The sequence below is a fragment of the Lupinus angustifolius genome, chromosome LG01 (assembly GCF_001865875.1).
Source record: "Lupinus angustifolius cultivar Tanjil chromosome LG01, LupAngTanjil_v1.0, whole genome shotgun sequence".
NCBI classification, from domain to species: Eukaryota; Viridiplantae; Streptophyta; class Magnoliopsida; order Fabales; family Fabaceae; genus Lupinus; species Lupinus angustifolius.
The window spans coordinates 7552049-7574214 of record NC_032009.1 but is presented as its reverse complement, the minus strand read 5'-3'; positions in this window follow the sequence as shown (position 1 = coordinate 7574214).

Here is a 22166-nt window from a genome sequence, read left to right as displayed (position 1 = left end):
TAGCTTAGTCACCTCCTTGTGCATGACTCATCAAAGCTAGTTGTGGGCTATGAGACCAGCTATTCTGAGCTACTTTTGAAAAGCCTATAGTGGACTACTTGAGGTGAGGTCATGGATGACTTCATGGTTTGCTTGATGGTTAAGTCAAGTCTGGTAAGCACCACCCAACGCGCCTGCTTCACCGCTGAGCTGCTTGTTCAACAACTTCTTCGCTGAGCAGCTTGGTTGGACGGCTGAGCAGCTTGTTCAGCAGTTTGGTCTTGTGCCAAGCTCTTGTCTGACCGTGTCAAGCATATTTCTGACCGTGCTAAGCCTAGTCTGGTGCTAGGCTGAGCGGCTAAGCAGGTCCGCTCAGCTGCCTGGTTGAGCAGTTTGGTCAAGGTCAAGCAGGTGGCCAGGTCATCTCAGCGGGGCTTGTTCCACGCTCAGCTGTCTGGTTGAGCACCTTGATTTTCTTGACTTTTGTTACTTTTTTACCATGAATCTTTTCTCTTCTTTTCTACATTTTATTTCCTACAAAATACATAAAAAGGCAATACAAACACAAATATATCAAATTGTGATAGTTTATACCAAAAGTATTGTTTTAATTTGGTTTTTCTCAATTATGCTTAAGATAAGTGCCAAAAAAGTGTATGATTTTTAGGTATGTTTGGCACTTATCAGTACCTAATACTACTTAACCTGTTTTGTAGGATAATTTGAGAGTTGTCAGCAATCTATGGTACTTGGACAACGACTACTCAAAGCACATGATGGGTGAGAAAGATAAGTTCCTTGTCCTTACTCCAAGGGACAAAGGCTATGTTACATATGGTTACAACAACAAATGAAAAATACTTGGAGTTGGTAGAATCGGTAAGCCACCTTCAACAACTATAGAAGGAGTATTGTATGTTGAAGGACTCAAACGCAAGTTGTTGAGCATAAGTCAACTATGTGACGAAGGATTCCATGTGGCATTCTACCCTAATAAGTGCATCATCGAAAGAAAGGATTCTCAAAACTCTAAACTAATTGGTAAAAGGATAAATAATATATCTATGATTGACTTATATTCTTCTTTACCAATAAAAATTTTAGTTGCTAAGAATAATCATGATGCATGGCTTTGGAATAGGATAATTGCTCATATTCGTATAGATCATTTGAATAAACTAATTAAGAAATATTTAGTTGTTGGTTTACCAAAAATGAAGTTTGTTAAAGACAAACTATGTAGTGCTTGTCAAATAGGTAAACAAACAAAAACTTCTTTCAAACCTAAGTATATGGTTTCTTCTGATAGACCATTGTAGTTACTACACATGGACTTATTTGGCCCCTCAAGGACCAAAAGTTATAGTGGTAACAACTATGCTCTTGTTATTATAGACGGTTATTGAAGATATACTTGGACTCTATTATTAGTTCATAAGAATGAGGCATTTAATGCCTTTAGCAAATATGCTAAAAGAGTTCAAAATGAAAAATCACTGAAAATTGATGCTATAAGAAGTGATGATGGGGGAGAATTTCAAAATGCTTCTTTTGAAGAATTTTGTGATAATCTTGGAATCAATCCCAATTTTTCTAATCCTAGAACACCACAACAAAATGGCATTGTAGAGAGAAAGAATCAGTCCTTAGAAGAACTTGCTCGTACAATGTTGAATGAAACTAATCTCCCAAAATACTTTTGGGCTGATGCAGTTAGTACAACATGTTATGTTTCAAACAGAGTTCTTATAAGACCAATTCTTAAGAAAACCCCCTATGAACTCTTTGAAGGTAGAAAATCAAACATTTCTCATTTGTATGTATTTTGTTGTAAATGTTTTTTTTAAATAATGGTAAAGACAACTTAGGCAAGTTTGATGCAAAAGTCGATGAAGAACTCTTCCTAGGCTACTCTCTTACGAGTAATGCATACAAAATTTTCAATAAAAGAACTCTTGCCATGGAAGAATCTTTTCAAGTGTCTTTTGATGAAACCAATCCTATCATAAAGGATGAGTAAACTCTTGATGAAGAGGACTTTCTATGTTCCCCTTTAAAAGAAGAGTCTTTTACCAATACAACAATCAATACTGAGCATTTGAAAATGGATGATACTTTATCTTCTCAAGAAGAGCATATTCATTCTAATTTACCAAAAGAATGGAGAACTCATCCAGATCATCCTATTGGCAACATCATTGGCCTTCATTTCTCAAATAGAACCTTCCAAGATTGGTGATGCAATCGAGGATGAACACTAGATTCTTGCAATGCAGGAAGAGTTAAACCAATTTGAGAGAAATGCAGTTTGCGAACTTGTTGCTAGACCGAATAATAGACAGGTTATAGAAACTCGTTTGGTATTCCATAATAAATCAGATGAAAATGGAATTATTCTTAGGAATAAAGCTAGACTGTAAATAGTAGAGATATCCTTGTTATAGGAAATCTCAATCTCGAAGATATTTTGCTTCACTATTGTTTTAGCTATGTCATAGTTCCAAATTCTTAAATCATTCTCAAATTAATGACATGGAACTACAATTGATGTATGCTCTTAAGAACAACCTTCAAATCAATTGGGCTTTGATAGTAATGAGACAAATGTGGTCTATGCGTGAAACTCACAGTCGCTTGCCTTTTGCAATCATCATCACCAACATACTCGAGCATTTTGGTGTCTCCATTGTTGGTGAGTAAAAACTCACACTCGACGCACGCAATAGTAAGATCGATGTGGATGTGATCCACAAAATGGGTTTCTCTCGAGACCAAATTGATGGAATCTATAAGCATCAAAGTGATAGACAGGTTGCACCTGCTGATCCAACTGCAAATGTCTTTGTTAACCCTCCTAGAACTCAACCATATGAATTTCATGATGAGTCATCTTCATCTGCTACCATGCCTACTAATCAGATGATCATGGACGAGTTATTCTCTCTTCGAGACTACATCTCTAATCGGATGGATGTTCTTGATGCTCATAATCAACAAGTCCAAGTTGAACTTCAACGTCTATCCTATCAGATCAACAACATGGATCTTGATACGATAGTAATGAGCTTGAGTCTTAGAATAATTGATGTCTAGGTTTCTTTTTGTAATTTTGTGTGATTGTTGACTCTTTTTTTATGATTTCTGGTTGTTTTAACAATGTATGAACATATATTTAGTTTTATAATATGTTAAATTTTTGTTTGCTATATACATATCATGTTTGCTGGACTCTTGACTTTTCTTCTTTTGATGAATTCAAAAGGGGGAGAGAAGTTGGGAGAGTGTATTTTCTGTCTAAAATTCTTTCAGGCACATAGCTCTAAATCAAAGGGGGAGCATACAAAATAGGGGTAGCATACTCAAGTCATATCAAAATATCACAAAGTATGCTACTCTCAGAAAACTACATTGTCAAGAAGATATTGGTTTGTCATCATCAAAAAGGGGGAGATTGTGAAAAAGATCTTGCTCATGACCTTGGCACGATTTTGATGAAGACGCCAACATCACATACAGAAGAAAAGGAAGAATAATTATGAAGATAATGAAGATAAAGCTTCAAGGAATTTAGAGTCTAAGTCTATAGGTACTTCTATCCGTATACTCTATAATATACAATTAGTAGTAAGGCTAAAAGATATTTTAAAAGAAAATTGAAAACTACAAGTATAAATGAAAACTATTTTCAGAATACTGTGTAACAAGTTACTAGATCTAAGTAACATGTTACTGTGACTAAGTAACAGGTTATCAGAACTAAGTAATAGGTTAGATGAGTGAGAAACAAGTTACCAAACAAAAACTAAACAGGGTAATCGATTACTCCCTTTGAGTAACCGATTACACGATTATAGTATATGAGAGTAACCGATTACACAATGTGGAAATCAATTATTCAGTTGGACAGAATGTTTGGGTAATAGATTACATTGATGTTGTAATCGATTACTGAGAGTTGTTACACCAGATTTTCATATTCAAACTGAAGAGCTTTCACCCCAAACGTAATGGTTTCATTCCAATCAACTCCTACCTTTTCACAGAGGTGTTATGTCTGATTGGAAAGCCTATTTAAAGGCATTGAAAGTCATAATTCACACACACAACTCACATACATAATCTGAATTTTTCTGAAACACTTTCTAAACACTTTCTACAACTTGTTCTTAACTTTCAGATTAAATTTTCTGAAGTTGCTTTAAGTGTGATTTCAAAGATTTTCAAACCTTCTGGGCATTATAACTAAGTGTGTAAAGAGTTATCAGAATGCAAGAGATCATAGTGTTCAAATCTTGTAAAGGCAATCCTTGCCATTGTTAAAGTTTTCTTCATTCAATTTGCTGAAATGCTTTCTATCACAACGGTGTGATAAGAAAGGGGATAGAGTCACTTGGAAAGGTTGTCTTCTGTAACACCCTGAAAATTACTCCAAAAATCTTGCTCAAAAATGGGTAAAAATAATTTGAATGGTGAAGCCATATAAAATTTGTTTCCTTATATTCGTTTCATTTTCGGAACATCACTTTAAGTAAGATACAATGCAGAAAATCAAAAACCATTACCTAATGGTATTAAAAATATAACTCAATATAACTTCGAATCATACTTCATTCGAATATCATAAAATGTTGATACAAAGTACAAGGCGGAATCCTAATCGTCGCCCAAATAAAACTACCCACAGAATAAATACCCTACACAAGTACACTAATCAAAAAGCACAAGGGCCTGTGTAGGTATCACGGTTTCCCTCAATCCTCCATGCCCCCTCCTGGGACATCGAAAAGTAATAACTCTAAATCCTGGCCGAACGATCCATCTGAACAAAACGCTAATAGAAGACAAATAGAAAGAAGAAGGAATAAGACATCTAATGAATATTAATCATTAACGGCATGGAATTACACAGAATATTACATCCAGACAAACAAGCATAACATACACAATATATATCACATACATAAATGCAAATGATGAATGACGTTATAACTCAAACCATGAGAATTAATATCCACATGCTCAATGAATGAATGTTATGTTTATTTCATCCATCCTTACACCAATATCCTCCCAATAAACTATTTGGAAATAACCGAGAGTACAGGTCCCATAACAAGCCGATTTGAACGCACCAAACTATTCCTCGCAAGGATATATGATCGATCTGTTCCAAAGAACTATCCATTTCAGGACGGTGTCGTATCAAACACTTTTTGGGCATCCCTCTCATCGATCTTGAATGTAAAGAGGGGTTGTTAGAGATCGTCTAGTTTACACTAAGAGAACTATCCGATCCAACAGGATACCTCATCCAGGAATACAAGGGACTCGTCTCACCTAAACTCACCCTCAAGACTTTGCTAAAGAATCACAGCCATCGCCGTCCCTCTCAACATCTCGGGGCTCGTTCGTCGCCCGGAAATTTCCTCTTCACTACTTCATTATCCATAATGAGTATGCACACTAACCGAGATTAGCCAATTAAATCTTTTAATCATTCTTTTATATGATCGGCCCAACCTAAGACATCTCCCAAAGGAATGCTTCATATGGGAAACTGATCTTATGTCATCACATAATAGAGGAATAACATCCTTACCACTACGAATTATTGTTGAATATCCTGGACGACCACACGGCCAAGCCTCTTACAATCAGACGACCTCGCTGCATGGTATCATGTAATCCTTTTGGGGCATTCCCTACTCATGACATTATAGTCGGAAACCTTGCCCTAAATAGGCACAAGAACAAATATACTTGTATAAGTTTGTCGATTTTGGGCACTAGACTCAATCATCTGAGTCGTAGTCTTTCTCAAGTGTAAATACACTTCACACCCAAGCTAGGGCTATTGCCTAAGCAATCAAACAATCAGAAATAGTCAAAACTATTGTATGTCTCTCAATCAAGCGAGATACTGTCGCTCAAGCGACAAACTCATCAAAACAAACTCAAATCTCTTCCTGAATTCTCGCCCAAGCGAGGGACTGTCGTTCAAGCAACAAATTCCTCACCCTTTTGGGCTACCGGGTCGAAATTCTCCGCTGTTTTCGATCCCTATGCATTTTAGTTTCTCGAGTGGTGTTCCTTCATGGATAAATATCATGATACTTTATATTTTATGCTATCCTAAGCATACAAATTAATAAGGTATCCCTACAAAATCCATGCACACAAATATTTGATTAAGTATGGGTTTTCATAATACACAAATATAACTCCAAACTTTTGAGATAGTTTAGGAGATCCGGGTGTCATATTCGGACACCACTATGTCACGATGTATTCTCCCTCGCCTTAGGTTATTGCATGGTCGATTTCCTTTACGAGAGAATGGGTTGATCGTCCAACTTCAAAAGCTTTGAAACTAAACACACAAAACAATTTAGTGATTTGCGAATAAATTTTACATGATAACCTGAAAGTAAAAACATTGTTTAACACTTTAATACATTTCATGACCTCAAAGACTTTCATCTATTCGGTCCAACATTCATATTTTTGAACCATCCTTTATCATCGAAAGTCTTGTTTCCGATATCCAACGTTTTCCAACATAAGTTTTTAATAAAGTTTACACTTTTATCACCTCATATATTTATATTTTCATGGAGACTTTGTAAGCCATACTTCACCATTTTAAGGTAAGTCATCTTAAGTAGATTCCATATTTTGCATAATAGGTTTTCATGGTCATTTCAACACATTCTTGATAGTGTTGATCTCATACTTAAACAACATTTAAATCAACATTTCTTAAGTTACACTTACCACTTTAAAGTAAGCTTACCTTATCAATGTTCATCCTACAACAAATCAACCGTCCTTTACTTCATAACACTTTAAGTTTATAAAGTCAAGACTTTTAGGTAAATCTCATTATTTCAAGTATACTACTAAAACCCAAATCATTATTTGAACTTGGAAGTCAAAGAATATCATTTACTAACCAACTTTTAACTCATAATATTCTAAAACAACACTTTATCACAAAACTCATCCATAAACATTTTGAATTTCAAAGTTAGAAACTAAACTTTTCCTAAACACATATAGGCCATGATTTAGACCTAATTCTAAGGAAAGCTTTGCTCTTTCAACTTATCATTAAACATTTTAAAGGTTCCTTTGATAACAAAATCATCCCCTTTGAAACAAAATCAAACTTCAACATTAAAAATATATTATTCTAAACTTGTCCAAGGCTATGGTTTTTCAAGCCAAAAACAAGCGGAAAAGTCCAAATTTTGCATGGTTAGGAAAACTCCTTAAAGGTTCCTTTGATATAAAACCATCACCTTTAACAATGTTCAAATACCAACAAACACGCAACTTTCTAAACATAAAAAAACAGCCCAATGAACACAAATAGTTCATGGTTTCAAAATAACTTTCTAAGTTCTAGAAAATATCTATTTGGAATTTTAAACATGAAAAGAGTTAGGAAGATATTTAGAACATTTAAACTGTTAAAAATGCTCATAACATACCTACAAACATCATACTAAAATTTCATAAACATCTAATCGTTAGATCTTAGGAGATGAATAAATCAAAATGAAAAGCCATGAAGAACTACCTTGAGAGTTCTTAGAGAATGCAAATAGAAGAAAGAGTTGGAAATGCCAAGGTATTCTCTTAGATAGGGTTTGGCTCCTTAAGAGAGAAATCAGATTTGGGGGGGAAAAGTCAAGGGTTTTACAAAAAGTAGTTTGTGTAAGATATAGGTGAGTGATTTTAGGGATTTTGTGTAAGAGATTATGTATTTTTGCTTGTTTAACAAGCAAGCCTCTTACATGAAAGTGATGTGACCTTTTCGATGACACATTCTCGATTAAACCATGCCCGAGTATTGTCGGCTAATACCCAATCGTATAATAAAAATCTCCTGATTTCGGTTTACGATTAGAACTTCGAAACACGGAATTCAGAGTGAAAAATATTTAGAAATACATTCTGAACGAACTTGATGTCTACCTTGACTCGAAATAATATTTCGAAGCCAATGCCGCAATCGGAATTCGATTCTGAATTACAGAACTCAAAAACACGTTATTGGGCCGAATTTGGGCCCGACAACAGTTCAAAAACCTTTCATCACAGAAAATTACGAAATTTTACCACAAAATAGAAAATCACAAAACAAGACTAACACTCAACTATGGTTTAGCCTAAATCCATACCGATTAATTTTGAAAATTAATCGTTGACAAAGTAAATAATTAATAAAACATATATAGAAAATTCACGGTGTTACACTGCACTCTTCAGTTAAAGCGATTGTTTTATAATCCTCTAGGCTTCTTTTCTTAGATAAAATATCCTTAAGAAATTTTTGTGTATGCAGGCATCTCCTATAGTGCCTCAGTGAACGGTAAGCTGATATATAATTTCTTAAGGATATCCAAAAATTTCCCAATTTTCTTTTCTAATTTTGCCTTTGTTAATCTTTGGAGAAAAGGAACTGGTGGTACATATGGTAGTGGAGCTACATACTTAGACATCTTTTCAAAATTTTGCTCCCCCTCAGGGGGTTGTGTCTCAGTATGTTCCACTTCCACTTAGTTCATTTCCACTCCTTAATTTGACAACTTTACAATGTTCATTATTTGGATTTTTTTCTGGATATCTTGGAAACATCCCTATCTGTCTATTACGATTACTAGCTTGTTGGGCCATTTGTGTTTCTAGCATTTTACCATGGATAGTCATGTTTTCTATTTTAGAATTCAAGTCATTGAGCATGTTTGAAAAACTTTTATTAATCATGACTTGATCTTCATGAAATTTATTTTGGTTAGCAAGCATTTTTTTCCTCACCTTCCATTAATGTTTTAAGAGTAGAATAAATAGGAGAAAATATTACATGTGGAATCCTTGTTGCAGGTTTCTTGTTACCTGGTCCATCCTGGTATTGATGATTCAGAGTGTTGTTGCTCATCCAAGAAAGGTTGGGATTGTTCAAGAGATTTAAAGACATAGAGAGTTGGCAGGCTTATTTTGAATTTCAACTGTGGAAAGTGTTTATTACATACATAAGAACAACATACTAAAAGATGATAAATATCTAACGGTGTATATGTTAGAGATTGAGAAGAGAAGAAGAGAAAATACCATTAAATTTCCTTAAGGATGCTTATGGCCAAAGAGAGAAAATGAGGAGAGAAAAATGAGCTCCCACAAGGCCAATGGGTTCTGATTTTAAGGAGGAAAAGTCTGAATTGGGATGGTCAAGGTGGATGGGTCAAAGCATGGGGGTGTAATGAGGTTAGGTGAGTGAATAGTGGAATGGGTAGGGATTTGATTTGGCTTGATTGAAAAGCGATTGACTCATGATGCGACTAAGAACCAACTTGACCGATGTGATGAGATTTCACGATTAATGTAATTCCCGATTATTTTTGTGTAACCTCGTCTAGGGATGCACGATCTCCCGATTTAAGATTTATGCCGAAAACGCCTAAACTTGGATTTGGAAGAGAAAAAATATCTAGAGATGAGTTAAGGATACACTTCAAGTCTATTTTGACACGAAATAATATTTCCAAGTCAATAGTGAAATCGGAATTCGATTCCGAGTTACAGAACTCCATATCACGTTTTTTTTGCCGAATCTTGGCAAAACAGGCCCAAAGTCGTCTCGAAGATTTTCAGTCTCTCAAAATATTGAAAAGTTAGGGCAAACAAGGAAATTACAATTCAAGACTAAAACTCAACCGAGGTTTAGCCTAAAATGTTGTCGATTATTTTCTAGAATGAATCCGCTAACAGTTAATTAATGAATCAAAAGTGAACAGAAAAACGCGATGTTACAATCCTCCCCAATTTATAAGATTTTCGCCCTCGAAAATGAATCATACTTGTTAAGAAAATATATGGGGTAAAGGCGAACTCCTTCCCAAGTAACATCTTCTCCATTTTCTTGGATCCAAATAACCTTAACTAAGGCGAACTCCTTGCCTCACAGAGTTTTCACCCCTGAAGGGTAATTGTTAAAGGCAAAGTCTAAAAAGGAAGATTATCCTTTAGCTGAATTGAATCGGGTTCAATGATATACGATGGGTCACTAATGTATTTTTTGAGTTGGGACACATGGATGACATTATGTAGGTTTCACGGCAAAGGGGGCAGCGCTAATTGGTAAGCTACTGCTCCAACTTTTTTAAGGATTTGGTAAGGACCTATGAACCTAGGGGTAAGCTTACGAGATTCAAGCACTCTGCCAATACCAGTTGTCAGAACCACCTTCATGAAAACTTGGTCTCCTTCTTCAAAACTCAGGGGATTCCTCCTCTTGTCATAACAACTTTTCTCTCTACTCTATGCAGTCCACATATTTTCCCTTATCCTTCTAATTTTATCCGTCGTTTTCTGAACCACATCGGGTCCTAACACGAGATTCTCTCCAAACTCAAACCAACATAGTGGTGTTCTACACGTTTTGCCATAAAGAGCTTCATACAACACCATACCGATATTGGAATGAAAACTGTTATTATAGGTGAAATCTATCAAATGCAAGTAGTCAACCCAACTCCTAGAATATTCTAACACACATGCTCTAAGAAGATCTTCCAATGTCTGAATAGTCTTCTAATTGACCATCAATATATTGATGGTAGGTTGAATTCATATTGAATTTGGTACCCAAGGTCGTTTGCAAACCATTCCAAAATTTCAAAGTGAAGCGCAGATCTCTATCCGAGATGATATTTATAAGAATACCATGCAATTGGATAATCTCCTTGATGTATAAATCCACCAGCATCTCCAAAGAGTACTTTATGTTGATCGGTATAAAGTGGGTCGTTTTCGTTAAACGATCTACTATTACCCAAACAATGTCGTATCCTTTCTGAGTCCATGGAAAACCACTCACAAATTCCATTGCAATGCTATCCCATTTCCCAACAAGGATATCCAATGGTTGAAGTTCTCCATCAGGTCGCTTGTGCTCAATCTTCACTTTTTGACAAACTAAGCAGCATGAGACATACTCTACTACTTCTCTCTTCATAACAGACCACCAAAACATTTTCTTCAAGTCTTGGTACATCTTGGAAAATCTAAGATGAATACTCAGCTTACTCTTGTGGGATTCTTCCAAAATCGTCATTCTCAAATATGCGTCACTTGGCATACATATCCGATTCTTACGTCTTAGCACTCCATGTGATCCTTCTTGAAATTCTATTGCCTTACCCGATTCCATCAATATTCTCCACTCTTGTAGTTCTAGATCTGAACTTTCTAGACCTTTGACTTGATCTAGAAACTCATTGGTAACAGTAAGCATTCCTAAGCCATGATCTTAGGTTTGATTTGGACAGCCATATTCAAATATCTAAACTCTTTTATCAGCTCCATCTCTGTAACCATCATGGTTGACATGTGTAGAGGCTTTCTACTCAGGGCATCAGCCACCATTTTTGTTGCCTTATATTTAGTTCCTTATGATGAAACATGTACTTCCAACTTTTATGGTCGCTCAATACTTCAAATCTCACACTATAGAGATGATGTCTGCAAATCTTGAGAGCAAAAATGATTGTAGCTAGTTCCAAGTCATGTGTCAGATAGTTTTGTTCATGTGGCTTCAACTGTCTTAAAGAATAAGCCACTACCATCCTTTGTTGCATAAGAACACCACTTAAACCTTGTTTTGACATGTCATAGTACACGTTGAAATTCTCATTTGGGTGTGGCAAAACTAGCACATGTGTTGTGGTCAACCTCTTCTTCAACTCTTGAAAATTTGCTTCACTCTTCGCCATCTAGTGAAGGTTTTGTATTTCCTCGTTAGAGTAGATAGCATGAATGTTAACTTCAAAAATACTTTGATGAATTTTCGATAATGCCCCTCTAATCCGAGAAAATGTCAGATGTCCCTCACTGACTTCTGAGAATTCCATTCCATCATTGTCTCCACCTTCTTAGGATCCACAACAATTCCTCCTTTCAATTTCTTATGCCCGATAAAATTAACCGATTCCAAATAAAACTTGCACTTCGAATGTTTGGCACAGAGTTGATTGTCCTTCAAAATATACAACACCACTTGTAGATGCTCTGCATGTTCATATTGATTCTTCGAATAAATCAAGATATCATCGATAAACACGACCACAAATGTGTTAAGGTATGGCTGAAAAATCATGTTCATGTAATACATGAATATTGCAGGTGCGTTGGTTACACCAAATGGCATTACAAGGTATTCGTAATGGCCATAACGCGTCCGAAATGTTGTCCTCAGAATATCTTCTTACTTCACACGTATTTATGGTACCCAAATCGAAGATCAACCTTTCAATACAATGTAGCTCCCCTCAGTTGGTCCATCAAGTCAGCAATCCTTCGCAAGAGGTACTTGTTCTTAATTGTGACCTTGTTAAACTATTGATAGTCGGTACACAACCCCATACTGCCATCCTTCTACTTTACAAACAAAACTGGAACGCCCCATGGAGAAGCACTCGGTCTGATGACCTGTTTCTAAAGTAAGTCCTCCAACTTTTTCTTCAACTTCGTTAACTCCTACAGGGAGCTATAGAGATCGGTCCAATTCCAGGAACCAAGTCGATAGTGAACTTTATCTCCCTCACTAGAGGTAAACTAGGGATATCATCCGGAAAAATTTTGGAGAAAACCCGAAATACGGATATACTTCGAATCTCTCCTCTATCTCTCTTCTCCAAAGAAGTTCACAACATGAACACTTGAGCTCCATCATTCAAGAACTTCTTCATATGATTGGCAATGGTGCTTTTGATTTCATACCAAGGTTCGATGGGGTCTTTAGGGTCACCAAAGATTACTGTTTTGTTACAATAGTTCAAGAAATCAAGGTTGTTGGATAACTAGTTTATTCCTAAGATGATATCTAATTGGGATAAGGATAGGCATACCAAGTCTACTAAGAAATTTATGTTATATAGTATTATGGGACATTGGGAACATATAGTTGACACTATGACAGGTACATTTGTGGGTGTTGATGTGAAGAAGATCTTGCTCCTGACCTTGGTATGGTTTTGATGAAGACACCAACATCACATAATGAAGAAAAAGAAGAATACTTATGAAGACAATGAAGATAAAGCTTAAAGGAATTTAGAGTCTAAGTCCATAGGTACTTCTATCCTTATACTTTATAATATACAAATAGTAGTAATGCTCAAAAGTATTTTAAAAGAAAATTGAAAACTACAAGGATAAATGAAAACAATTTTCAAAATATTGTGTAATAAGTTACTGGATCTAAGTAACAGGTTAATGTGACTAAGTAATAGGTTACCAGAAATAAGTATCAGGTTACATAAGTGAGAAACGAGTTACCCAACAAAAACTGAATAGGATAATCGATTATTCCCTTTGAGTAACCGGTTATAAATTATAGTATATTCGAATAACCGATTACACACTAGGGTAATCAATTACTCAATTGGACATAATGTTTGGGTAATCGATTATATCCTTTGAGTAATCATGACACTGTGTGATAATCAATTACTCAATAGGACAAAATGTTTGGGTAATCGATTATGTCAATGATGTAATCGAATACTTAGAGTTGTTACACCAGATTTTCAAATTCAAACTGCACAACTTTTACCCCAAACGAAATGGTTTCATTCCAATCAATTCCTAACATTTCATAGAGGTTTTATGGCTAATTAGAAAGCCTATTTAAAGGAATTGAAACTCATAATACAAATATAGAACTCACATACACAATCAAAAAAATTTGAAACACCTTTTCTCCTACTTGTTCTTAACTTTCAGATTAAATTTTCTGAAGTTGCTTTAAGTGTGGTTTCAAAGTTTTTCAAACCTTCTGAGCATTATTATTAAGTGTATAAAGATTTACCAGATTGCAAGAGATCAGAATGTTCAAATCTTATAAAGGCAATCCTTGCCATTGTTAAAGTTTTCTCATTCAAATTTCTGAAATACTTTCTTTCACAAGTGTGTGATACGAAAGAGGATAGAGTCACTTGGGAAGGTTTTTTTCCCAAAGAGTGGCATAGGTATTAGAGAGTGAGTAAGGTACAAGGAAGTTTTGGGGTGAGAATTTGTTATTACTACACTTAATATTTAGTGAAGAAATCTATTGTGATGCAAGAGTACTGGATGTAACCTTCGATGAACAAGAAGGTGAATCAGTATAAAAATCTCTGAGTACTCTCATCCCCTTATCTCCTTAAATTTACTTTAATATTTTCTGCATAACGTTTCTGCTTCCACTAACTCAATAAATTGCAGAAAAATCTGTCATAGATTTAAGACAACTAATTCACCCCCCCTCTTAGTTGCCATCTCAGTCTTACAATTGGCACTAGAGATTTTTTGGGTAAATTATTCTCAAATCTGATCTTGTATCTAAGAGGGCCGCAAGATCATTTCTTGGAGAAGGTTCTAACATCAATCGCCCTCCAAGATTTATTGGAGAATGCAATGACTTCTAGAAAATCAGAATGAGAATCTTTATAGAATCTCAAGATCTTGATATTTGGAATGCGATTGAGGAAGTACCCTATGAACCATTCACTGTTGTTAATAGTGTCAGGGAGGTGAAGCCAAAATCCTCTTGGAATGATGAAGACAAAAAGAAGGTGCAATACAATCTCAAGGCAAATAACATCCTCACTCCAGCACTTGGCATTGATATATTCTTGAGAGTATCAAACTGCAAATCTACTGAAGAAATGTTGGATACTCTATTGACCACACATGAAAGAACTAAGGAAGTCAAAAGGTCGAGACTCAATACTCTCTCCCAAGAATATAAGATGTTTTGTCTGAAGCCTGAAGAGAAAATACTAGATCTCCAAAAGAGATTTACTCACCTTACAAATCATCTTATTGCACTTGGAAAAATATTATCAAATAGTGACTTGAACATAAAAGTCATGAGACCATACACCAGAACATGGCAACCAAAAGTAACAGCCATTTCTGAAAAGAAAAGTTTATCAAAAATGTCCTTGGCTGGTTTATTTTGTAAATTGCAGGAACACGAATTGGAACTCAACTAACTTGAACAACATGAAGAGCAAGAAAAGAAGAAAAATATCTTTCAAAGCAAAGGCAGATAGATATGAGTCACCAGGAGATGAATCAGAGGAGATGAAATACATAAGTGTATTTGTAAAGAAGTTCATCAAGTTCTTGAAATTGAACAAAGGTGCTAAAACTAGACAAATGAAGAAATTCACCAAGAATAATGAGCCCTCCACTTTAAACCAAAACTTCACATGTTTTGAATGTGGTAAGCCTGGTCACATGATGATGGATTGTCCAAACCTGAAAAACAATTTCTTCAAAGGGAAAAATAAAATGAGGACTGGATGAAGAGCCTACATAGATTGGGAAGACAACGATCCCAGTTCTGCCTCTGAACCAGAAAATGAAGAACAAGCTCATCTCTCACTAATGGCATCTCATCACTATGATGATGAAGAGGTAAATTAAACTAACATATTTTCTTCTTCTGAATTACAACTTCAATTTAATGACTTACATGATGAATATGTCAAACTCTCTAAATTATTTTTAAAACAAAAAATGGAGTTAGAAGTATTCAGAAATAACCATCATCTTATTCTTGTCAAAACTGCATTACTCTTAAAAAGAAAGTTTCAACATTAAGTCTTGAACTTAATAAATTAAATAAGAGTAGCAAAAATATGGACAACATAATTAAAGATCAGAGACATTCTATAGACTGAAGAGATCTTGGCTATTCTATCAGCCAAGTTTCTAAGAAACAAAATGTGTTAACAAAAATAAACTTTCAGAAACAAAGTATCCATGCATTTATTTGTAGTAACAACAAAACTATGATACATAAGGATCATCTCATATGTAATTATTGTAAGAACAATGGGCATGCACCAAATACTTGCATGATTAGAAAATATGGTGTGCCCTTAGGTCACTATAGATGGGTTGAGAAAGCTGCTAACCATGTAGGACCGAAATAAAATTGGGTACCTAATATTACTTAACATGTTTGTAGCATAATTTGAGAGTCGTTTGCAATTTATGGTACTTGGATAGCGGCTGCTCAAAACACATGATGGGCAACAAAGATAAGTTCTCTGTCCTTACTCCAAGGGACAAAGGCTATGTTACATATGGTGACAACAACAAAGGAAAAATACTTGGAGTTGGTAGAATCGATAAGCCACCTTCAACAACTATAGAAGGAGTACTGTATGTTGACGAACTCAAGCACAACTTGTTGAGCATAAGTCAACTATGTGACAAAGGATTCCATGTGGAATTCTACCCTGATAAGTGCATCATCGAAAGTAAGGATTCTAAAAACTCTAAACTAATTGGTAAGAGGATAAATAATATATATATATATATATATACATAATTGATTTAGATTCTTCTTACCAATAAAATGTTTAGTTGCTAATAATAATCATGATGAATGGCTTTGGCATAGGAGAATTGCTAATATTCATATGGATCATTTGAATAAACTAATTAAGAAAGATTTGGTTCTCGGTTTACACAAAATGAAGTTTGTTAAAAACAAACTATGTAGTGCTTGTCAAATGGGTAAACAAACAAAAACTTCTTTCAAACCTAAGATTGATGATGCAATCGAAGATGAACATTGGATTCTTACAATGCATGAAGAGTGTAACGAGTTTGAGAGAAATGAAGTTTGGGAACTTGTTCGTAGACCGAATAACAGGCATGTTATAGGAACTCGTTGGGTATTCCGTAATAAAACAGATGAAAATAGAATTATTGCTAAAAATAAAGCTAGTCTGGTAGCACAAGGCTATAATCAGGAAGAAGGAATAGATTTTGATGAAACCTTCGCTCTTGTTGCTAGACTTGAAGCTATTCGATTATTACTTGCATATGCTTGCTCTCTAAATTTTCAGTTGTATCAAATGGATGTAAAGAGTGTTTTTATTAATGGTTATATACAAGAAGAAGTGTTTGTCAAACAAGCTCTAGGGTTTGAAGACTACAAACATCCTTCTCATGTAGATAAACTTAAGAAAGCCCTCTATGGCCGAAAGCAAGCTTCACACGCTTGGTACGATCATCTAACAAACTTTCTACTTGAAAAAGGTTTTACCAAAGGAAAGCTCGACACTACACTTTTTATTAAAAAAAAATAATCATTCTCTTCTTGTTCAAATATATGTAGATGATGTTATTTTTTGTTATACTAATGAAATTTTGGCAAAATGATGCAAGGGGAATTTGAAACGTCCAAGATGGGGCAGTTAAATTATTTCCTTCCATTGCCAATCAAACAACGCAAGGATGGTATTTTTGTAACTCAATCCAAATACTCTAGAGACTTGCTGAAAAGATTTGAAATGGATGATTACAAGCCAATTTCCACTCCTATGGGTTCTGGTACATACATCGATATAGATGATGCTGAAAATGCATTGACATATCAAACTATCGAGGTATGATTGGTTTCCTAATTTATCTAACTTCTAGTAGACCTGATATAATGTTTAGTATCTGTTTGTGTGTACATTATCAATCAAAACCATAAGAATCACATTTAGTTGATGTCAAAAGAATCATGAAATATCTAAAAGGCGCAACTGACGTTGGATTATGGTATCTAAAATGAAGTATATGTGATTTGGTAGGATATTCATATTAATACTTTGCTGGATGCAAAATTGAGATAAAAAAAGCACAAGTGGTACTTGTCATATATTAGGAAATGCACTAGTCTCGTGGTCATGCAAGAAACAAGCCTGTTTTTCCCTAAGTACTGTTGAAGCATAATACATAACGGGATGTAGTTATTGTGCACAAGTGTTGGGTCTTAAACAACAATTACGAGATTATGTCTTAGACTTAGAATGCATTCCCCTAAAATATGACAATACTAGTGCTATAAATCTTGCAAAGAATCCAGTAATGCATTCTAGAACCAAACACATAGATATAAGACATCACTTCCTTAGGGACCATGTCCAAAAGAAAGATGTGACTGTGGAATTTGTTGATACTCATGACCAACTAGAAGATATATTTACTAAACCTTTGAAAAAATAACCTTTCTATAAAATTAGACGAGAACTAGGCATACTTGATGAAGCTTACTTGTCTTAAATGCTTATATATGAATATTTGTTTGCTTCATTATGTTTATCTTATGCCTACTTGTACTTAAAATTGCTTAGTTTTATTTAAAATTTTCAATCTTTTGGGATATATAATGGATTACATTGGGTCAGTAATCGATTACTAGGCATCAATACGCCTGAAGATTCGAAATTCTAGGGCCAATAACCGATTACTCTAGAGAGCAACCAATTACTGCATTTGGAGAAACTTTCAATAACCGATTACCCATCTGTGTAATCGATTACCTAAGGTTGTTGTTTGAAATCTAGGAATTTTTTATGTTGAGTAACTGGTTACACACTTTGAGTAACCAATTAATCAAACCAATATTTAAGTTTCCCTCCTCATTTTTCAGACACTTCTTCTTCCTCCTCAAACCCCTCTTTTCGTGCCTACCCTAGTTTTTCTTAGACGCTCAATATTTGCTCCTAAGTATGGTAATATCAGTAACTTTGAGTTTGAAGATTTCCATTTCTCTATTCTAGTTAGGCAACAAGCTCTTTTTGATTTCTATGAGGAACCAAATGCCTACTATCCTGAGCATGTTAAAGTATTTTACTACAATTTAAACTTTAGGAAAATTCGTTTAACATCCTCTATGAAAGGAAAAGAAATTGTTTTAACATCCTGTAATATACCCTCTCAATGTAGCATAAACGATTTCGGTCTTGCATGTGAATGAGATAATTATGATAGAAAAGAGTTCTACTACTCTATTTGTATATTCTCTAAATGAGAAATCGGAATGCATAAGCAACAGGCTTTAGGTGAAACTCTAAAGAGTATTGATATCCATATTGTACGATATCTCAATCTCGAATGTCGTTTGCTTCATTACTTTCTTAGCTATGTCATTCTTTCACAATTTTCAAATCATTCTCAAATTAATGACATGGAACTACAATTGATGTATGCTCTTAAGCATAACCTTCAAATCAATTGGGCTTTGACCGTAATGAGACAAATGCGGTATGTGCCAGAAACTTACAGCCCCTTGTCTTATGCAATCTTCATAACCAACATACTTAAGCATTTTGGTGTATCTACTACTGGTGAGTCCAAAATCATACTTGATGCACGCGATTGTAAGATTGATGTGGATGTGATCCACAAAATAGGTTTCTTTCGAGATCCAATTGATAAAATCAAAGAGATAGACGAGTTGCACCTGTTAACCCTCCTGAACATCAACATTCTGAATTTCATGTTGAGTCATCCTCATCTTCTTCCAATCCTACCAATCAGATGATCATGGACGAATTATTCTCTCTTCGAGGCTACATCCTTAACCGTATAATCGTAAAAGTAGGCGAGCCAGTTGGAGTTTACATTCTTGAAAGGAAATTATGATAGTTTTAGTTATTATTTTCAATAAATTGAGATTTTTATTCTCATGGGTAGTCTTAGGATTTATTTAAATCTTAGGAATATTTTAAATTATTATTAAACATTTTATTTGAATCATGTAATATGAGGGTTGGGTGTGTAATTCAAGGTATTCAAGACAAGGCTCATCTAAGAAAGACAAGTCATCAAGCTCATCTAATTAGGTGTGTGAATCTCCATCATTTCAAATCAGATTTGCAAAGATACAATGCAATCATTTCATTCAACTAATCAAGGCAATCAAATTAAGAGATTAATTCAACAATTATGAACTTTCCTTTTCAAGACCAAATTTTTCATAATCAATTTAGCCAAGCAAGAGATAAAGCACAATCAATTTATCAATTTCAAATAGTCACATGGCTGAATGAATCAAGGGGATTTTCGCGAACACATGCCCAAATCAAATCAGCCATTAAACTCCAACTAAAAATCGTTTAATTACATGTTTTGTTAGGATTTCAAATTTCAAATTAGGCATAGTCAATTCAGAATTTCCCTATTTATGTATTTCTTTCATGATGAATGCATCAAGTTGAATTTTGTTTAGATTAACACCTCTTTAGTTGAGCTTTGCTCCTACACTTAGAACTTATCAAGGATCCTTCCTTGTGGCATTCATAGGCTTATCACCATTGGTGTGGCACCTTAACCTTGTTCTTAACAAGGATCCTTCCTTGTGGCGAACCTCCTTGGCATATCAAGCTACTTTGCTTGTTGCGCCTCCATCTTCATTCTTATCCACTTTCTTTTATCCAAACATAAAAAATAAAAATACAAAGAAATATAGACAAAATCGTGCCTATATACAATACACTTATTCCATATACATTTCATCCCATCTTCATACACAAAAACGTGGACATTCATATAAAAGTGTTATTCCGTGAGTCAAATTAATTTTCAGGCAAGAACGATCGACAAAGAAAGCAAACCACCCCTGGAGGTTCACATCATTGGGGAATGACTCTTTAGTGTTGCATTCCATGCTTTCACACTCTCTTCAAAGAGCCTACACTTGTTGACCAGAGTTGGGAAATCTGGTAATTATTGATGAACGAACATCACCTTCAAGTCTTATCTCAGCCTGTCTTCAAACTTAACATACTTGGACCTTTCATTTCTAGCCTAATTGTAGTACAGGGCATACCTCACCAAATCTTCAAACTCGGAAGCATACTCGCCAACAAAAATTCTCCCTTGCTGCAGACGTAGGAATTGCATCTCTCTATATGTCCTCATATCCGCAGGAAAGTACTTATGTAGAAACCCCTCTTTGAAAGTTGCCCAGACGACAACTTGATGTTCATGTTCTATCTGGCATTTGGTAAACTCCTACTAGTACTCAGATTCCTTCATCAGCATGTAGGTCGCATAGGTGACCTTCTGTTTCTCGATGTACATCAGTTCCTATAAGATTCTCTCCAACTCTTCGATCTTGTCGTTCACAATATTTGGTGCATTCTAGTTTTAATCAATTAAAAGATGACTTAATCAATTAATAGAAAGCTTCAGTTAATTGATGAAGACACCAAGATCATAAAAATAAGTAGAAGAAGAAGACCATGAAGACATGATGATCAAGCTTCAAGGATTATTCATAGACTAAGTCCTCTTAGGTAATTCTATCCTTATAACTCAAAGTATATTTAGTAACAATGCTCAAAGAAAGTTAAAATTATTTTTGAAAAGAATTGAAATCTCTTTGAAATACATTTCATATACCAAGTAATGAGTTACTTGATCAGAGTAACAGGTTACATGTACTGTGTGACTGTTAGTAACGTGTTACTGGGATTATGTAACACATTACCTAACTAAGAAAACAATTTTGAAAAATAACGGTCATCATCTAACTGATTACCCAAATAGGGTAACCGGTTATTTCTAAAGGCATAAGCTTTTGGTAATCAATTACATCAATGATGTAACTGATTACATTATATTGTTAAACAATATTTTCAATTCTGTAATGAAATGTTTTCATTCAAACTCAATGGGTTGCATTCCAATTGTGTCCCAACCTTTGGAAGGGTACCATGACTGATTGAAAGCCTATTTAAAGGCCTTGAAACACTCATTTGAGAATACACAACCAACATATTATTTACATAAAATTCACATAAGTTTTGTAAACAAATTCTTGGCACTTGTATTCAACCTTGGTTCTAAATTTTCAAAAATTTTCTGAATTTGTTTAAAGTTCAAGTTTTTAATGTTTCTTAAACACTTTTCAAGAGCATTTGTTTACTAATTATATTGCGAGTCAAAGGATTGCAAGTTATATCATTGTCATATCTTGTAAAGGAAATCCAACCATTATTATTATTCTTCATCTCATCACAATGGTGTGGTGGAAAGGGAAAAGGTTGATTTCCAAGGGTGAGATATTTGTGAGTGTGTAAGGTACAAAGGTCTCAGGGAGAGAAATTGTCATTGCAACTAAATCTATCTAGTCGAAAAATCTCTTGTGCGGCAAGAGTACTAGATGTAACCTTCGATGGAAAATAAGATGAACCAATATAATATTCTATGTGTACTCTTCTTCTACCCTCTTCTTGTGTTACAATTTAAGTTTAACTTGGTTAATTTCTATAATAAATTTTCGCTGCTCTTACATTCTGATATTCGCTGAAAAATTGATCATTTCTCCCATCAACTAATTC